The sequence below is a fragment of the Dysidea avara genome, chromosome 7 (genome assembly GCF_963678975.1).
Source record: "Dysidea avara chromosome 7, odDysAvar1.4, whole genome shotgun sequence".
Lineage (NCBI taxonomy): Eukaryota > Metazoa > Porifera > Demospongiae > Dictyoceratida > Dysideidae > Dysidea > Dysidea avara.
This window is the reverse complement of record NC_089278.1, coordinates 15,640,562-15,647,096: the sequence shown is the minus strand read 5'-3', so window position 1 is coordinate 15,647,096 and position 6,535 is coordinate 15,640,562.

Genomic DNA, 6,535 nt, shown 5'->3' with positions numbered 1-6,535 from the left:
CATGGTACTGAAGGATGGAATCAGCAATTCTGTTAGATTATAGATGTTAACTGATAAACAGTTAAATTTCTGCTTATAGTAATGCTTGACTGACTGCTCTATTAGAGTATCTCAATCATACTTGTATTCTATTATTTTAATGCACTTATACTGCATACCGTACAGCGTAATAATTGGCCGGGGGGGGTTTGATGAATTCACCATTGTCAAATGTTTACAAGGAAAATTTTGACAAATGTGCTGACTTCCAGTATTCTAATTAACCAGTCACATGAGCTTTGACGAGGAAAAATTTGACGAATTGCAACAATTCGCCAAAGTCATCTAAATCCCCCCCCCCCCCATTAAACTATTACACTGTACGGTATCTCGATCAGACTTGTATTCTATTATTTTAATGCACTTGTACTGCACCTTTGTTTAAGCCTATGGACTATGACTGAAGCCAGATCAAGGAATCACTGACAAGTTAGAAAAGAAAGGATCAGTGATTTTGATTCTGGTTAGAAATATTTATGGATGTCCAAGCACCCATGCTTCCTACGCCCCTAGTTTAGGAAACTTTGGCAATAGGACTGACAGTAGATTTGCCAATGTAAATATTTTGTTCATTCAAGTGACAAACGGCCACTTTGTTTGCTCTTCAGCTCTTTTTGTAGACACATCATTTTTATTATGTATATTTCCAAGTGTCACAGGTAAAATCTTCTGGTGGTGGAACCAAGTAGTCAGTCCCTCAAGGTCACTGGGCACACTTTGCTAACAATTCCCCAGATTGTGTTATTTAGTGATCCACTGATAACAGATTTTGCTGATTATCTGATACTAAAAATCCAATACTGATAACCAATCCAAGTTTACATATACCGAAATTGCAAATACCGTATTTACTTGGATAAACGCCGTGGCATTTATTATTACCTTAGTTCTAAAACTTGATGCGGACACCATTTGAGTCTGACCACCACTTGATGCTCAAAAATGATGTTGCAGCCCTAATTTTTTTTTAAATCAATCATTGCACCACTCACGGTATTTGCAATATTGTCATTTTAAAACTTTGTTTTTGACTCATTTTGTAAACTAACTCATATGCTACTAATTATACTGATAATTAGGCCAATACACCGATCAGCCACATTTTCCCTCTGTCAAAGCCCAAAGGTTCCCTCCATACAATAAAACAGATCATGCTCTTCATATTCCTAAACACAAACAGGAAACACATACTCCTATTCAACTCCAAGAAATTACGTATTCAAAACTCCCTGGGTACTCCCGTCAAAACAAAATTACAATATCAGCTCAACATCTCTAAGTTCACCCTCAAAAGCTTACCAAGCAGCATTGTCATATCCATCTTTAACATTGCTTTCTAATAATGAAAATGCTTTACCATTAGGACCTGGACCTGGACAAAAAGTATTATTATCAGATTCCTCTTCAATGTTGACATCCTCAAACAATGCCACAGCTTGTATCTTGCAACTAATGCCCAGTATCAGCAGCATCACAACTCCCCACAAGCTGATAGCAAAACAGAACATGGAGCCATACAAGTTGTTGCATAGTAATGTCGAGTACTTCAACACAGTTCCAAGCACCATGGTTAAGCTACAGTAAACAAATATAGTATCATGTGACACCAATACATGATCCTGAGTATTATAACATCATAGTGTAACTACAAGCAATTCAGAGCACAAGATTTCAATCTAAATATCTCTGTTGACCATCTATATCCAATTTTAACTACAGACCATTTTTGTATAGCAAACACCATGGGAGAATTGCTTGAAATTACAAGTGTCTGCCTTCTGCGCTTTTCCTTTACTCTTATCCTCTATTACACAGTGGTTGTCCTCTTTATGTAAGGGAGCCAAACAAAACACTAATTTTCACATCAACACTTCCTAACCAATACTGCCAAGCTGTCATGAAGGAAAATTGAGGCTGGCTTTAGGGTGATATTTTGTCCAGAAAATCCCAAAGCTTCATGATCCCTAAAGTCAGTCAGCATACAATAGAAAGCTGGAAGGGTTTACGATCGTTTTGAAGACATTTATGGGCTTAGAAGTTATTATAAAGGAAAGGTAGGGCTGGGTGATATTGTTGGCTTTTTTTGGATGATATTGTAGGCAAGAAAGCCCAAACCTCCATGATCCGGTACCACTGTACTGTATGATAAACAATAGCATAGTGTGCATACATAATTGATTAATTCTAGATGAGCTAGCTACATGGCAAAGATTTTACAGGAGTTGATGATACGCATTAATGAATTACAATAGAAGGAACAAGTTGACGTCGTCCTACTTCTAAAAAATCAGGTGTGATATTATTGATGGAACTCAAACTCTTTGCTGAAGATCTGTAAACAAATTGTGGGTTTATCCTTGACCACAAGTCTTGTGAGATTAGATCCTACTCTCAGGATAGCGCCAAGCATAACGGTGCTTTATCAATCAGAGATAGCAAGCACTTTCCGTGAGATGGTCTTGTATAGTTGAAACAGCAATATTGACCCTGGCATCATAGTGTTATGCCACATCATACAGTTAATTCTCTCCATTGATGGCCAAGCCACCAGCTAACAATACAAATATAGTGACTCAACATTACCACCAACACAGTACAGGGTGTTTGCTTACCAAACCCTCTTGCACAAATACTTCTAATCACCAACACTGATTAACAATAAACAATCAGGTATTCAAAACCACACATTGGTAAGTTATCTCTAATCGATAGGCTCCATGTGAACAGTAGAGTCTGGCAACCTGATTGATTTATGCACCTATTAATATTAAGTCCCACTACCCCCCTCTTGGGATTACTAAATGATTAGTGGGGGGGGGGGGGGGGGGGGGGTTGGTTTGCCCCACTAGACATTCAAAATTGATATTTAATTTGCTAGCTACACAAGAATTAACCTGTTTCCTAAAGTGTATTGTAGCCATGCTACGTGGGGATCTGACCACTAGTGGTGCCCCATGTTTTTTTTGTTTTTTTAATTCAAAATCCCTGCCATCTCACCACTGTGCTCGGGAGGGGGTAATCAAATGTCCGCACGTTAGAAACAACAATCGATACCGGCAGCTACCTCAAACACTGTGATGCTCGCTATTTAGAATACAAATGTATTTACACCAAACTATTAGTTTATTAACCAAATCATTCACCTAATCTACATCTACGGTAACACTTACAATCACTAGATTTCTTTGTATACACACTCGAGCCTCCTCTTGGTGAACGAATTGACAGTTAGACACGTGATTAAATAGTAAAGTATCCGGACATTTCTGTAAACTATCCGTAGTTTTATGGCCGCCTGAAACCATTTTATACCAAAACAAGAACTCCGTCAGACGTAAGGACAGAATGTGAAGCAAGACAATGACTACGCCGAACAATGACTACGCCTATCGAAGCCAAACATGGACATAGAATGCCAAAGACCCCAGTACATGTGTGTACAGTAATTAATTAGCATATTTGTTTTTCTTGCCATGCCTGTCCCACAGCTGACCCAGGTTGGTCAGATATGTGGTCACATGTTTACCGAGGATCCATATACATGTAGCTACTTAATTTCATTTGGTGTTTAATTAATAATAGTGTCTGAAAGTTTGTTGGTTTGCTGAAATTCGTGACATTTACTGCATAGGCATAGATAGTGATAAGTACAGTGGTTCAGTTCTTTGTCAAAATGGTCCATAAAATGTTTTTACATGAATTCCGGCCTTTAGTTTGGCTTTGATGGTAATATATTATCTATGGTCTGGTTTCCCTGTATCAACTTGGATGTGCAGTCTAGCACTATAAAACCATGTGTAATGTGTCTGCATTGTTACGGCTCGACAGAGAACCACTGAAAGCAGACTCTTACAGAACTGCAACACATAACAGCAACTCTAAACCATAACCAATAACAACTCTGATAAATATAAACTTAGACACAAAACACACACATGTACAAGCATACATAATAGCATGCTTTGATGACCAAGTATGTACAATCTCTGGTACGGTGGTAGTCAAAAATCTTAGCTATTAGTCACTGCTGCAAATAGCAACACATGCCATGCATGTGTATTACATTTTTATATAGTCTATACCTTGTTTAGGGGTCTACCACATAACTATGTCAAGATTTGGCAGAAGAGAGTTCATAATAAATGTGCTGTGTGTCATCCTTTTGCTCTGTAAGTATATTCAGGCCAGAGAAATGGCCCTTAGCTATGTCTATAACAACAAAAGTTCTGATCTCATGATGACAATGATCCTTAAACGATTAGCTACCACAAATGATGTAAGTTTGAAGTTTGGTGAATCAGCATATGAAGTATATAGGTTGGCAGAATAAAGTTTGGTGAATTTACCACCCAGCCAAAATTGAACAATTGGCAAATAAAGCTTTGCCAAATTTCCTTGAAATTCACCAAACTTTAATCACTCCAAACTTTCATCAATTACAGTACCTTCTGGAACTGCTTAACAGCTAGGAATTCTGACATTAATGTGCCTGGTGTATATGGTTGACAAAGAGGCTGGATTTGAAAAGGGACGAGCACTATCACTGTAACTTCTTACCATAGTCTAGAAGCATATTGCTAACATACTGATTCCCATAGTTATGCATAAATTCATTGATTTTACAATTTACTAATAATCACAATTTGTTCCATAATCTTGGAGAAGCCAAGTAATACTGAGAATGGACAAAAATTATAGCAAAGTACTCAAGACTAAAGTAACATTTCAAAGTATATGCTGGTTTGAAATGCCACAAAGGGCTACCTTTACTACTCTATGGCCCTGGCATTCCTCTCCACTGTATAGATTCCACCACACAATTCTGTGGTTGTCAATATTTCACTACAAAGAAAACACTGTATGCATAATACAAATAAGCTAGGGACTGTGCTTAGAAAAACACTTCTGAAGATTTTACATTGTCCTTTTAAAGTCCACTTATCCTGCATCAAACTCTTATCGTTTTACAGTAACATGATCAACAAATGCAAGAGTTGAATGTGACCTGTAACAGGAAGAATAATAACAGGAATACATGATGTGCCATCATGCAACAGTGTCTAAGGGCATAATATTATTATAGATGTAAGGAATATCTAGGGTTTGGAAGGAGGGGATGTACCTTAGTAGTAAGTGTGTATTATATAGCTGGGAGGGGGGGGGGTGTAGTCCCCCAGAAGCTATAAGTATTTAACACTAAAATTTTTGTGTACACGTAGTTTTTGTGTACAAATATCTAAATTGTACTGGTATATAAAAATTATAGCTATGATTATTGACAAGTTGTGCCATATAGTTATGGTGTCCAAAGGATTTTGTATATGAAATAGTATTTGCAGCACTATACCATGGACATATTTTGCCTCCTATTTAGTTTGTGTATAGTTGAGCATTCAAGTTGACTGTTCTATTAGAGTATATTGATCTTTCATGAAATATTTTTGGCTTGAGAATGCACGAGTATGGATGGAAAGTGGGCATATTCCCTTTGTGCCCCCCTCCCTCCATCACTGAATAGCTTTAATAATTTAGTACATTCAAGTATTATGAGTCTAATGTGTATTCATTGTAATATAGGGTTAAGAGGGAGGAGGAGAGTTCACTTGCTACCTATGCACTCCCTGGATCTGCCCCTGTATACACAAAAGTAGATTTTTTTTTACATTTGAGTATGGATCATAGATGTAAAAAAGCAATGAAGCAACTACACCTGCAACTATACTAGTGGACATTTAATTCATATAGAGAGTATACCATTGACCAAATTAGGGATTAAATGTCCACTAATATAGCTGAAGGTGTAGATGATCTCCTTTGTCTCATATTTTAATTTCTAATTTATCCTACACTTGTTTTTTGTAACATAATTGAGTGAAGCAATGTATTATCAAAGGAAAGAATATGATACCAGCCAGACATGTGAGTTAATGTATGATACCCCTGACTATCAATTATTGGAAAGCGATGTGCCATTCCTCAGCTTTGTTCCACACATTACAAGCAAAGAGCAATACAATCCTGCCACATGGAAATTGTGACTAAATGTGCTCAATATTACTGTATAGTGGCCATTCCGCTTCATTTTCAAGTATGTTTTACCAGCGCTACAAATGAAGAACAGTGTGAGAAGCACCTCGGCAATTAATCTGGTTGCTATGGAAATTATGGATGATTCGAAAGAGGTGGGACACAAAGGTAAGTCTATGATACATGCACTGTAGCTGCTGTGGTTGACAAAAAGGCACATCTCGGGCCAAAGCAACATCAAATTAAACAGTGAAGAAATCCAGCCTTTGGCCTTAACCTTAGTCAAGTTATGCTTGGCTGACATTAGTCAGTCAATCTTTTAATAGAAGGTTCAGGGAAGTTTTAAAATTTCATGTTGGAAGGGTTTGGGATCGTTTTGTGGGCCTGACTATGCCTCACCAATACTGCCAAGCTATTATGAAGGAAAAGTGAGGCTGGTTTTTGAGTGATACTTTTGGGCAAGAAAGCC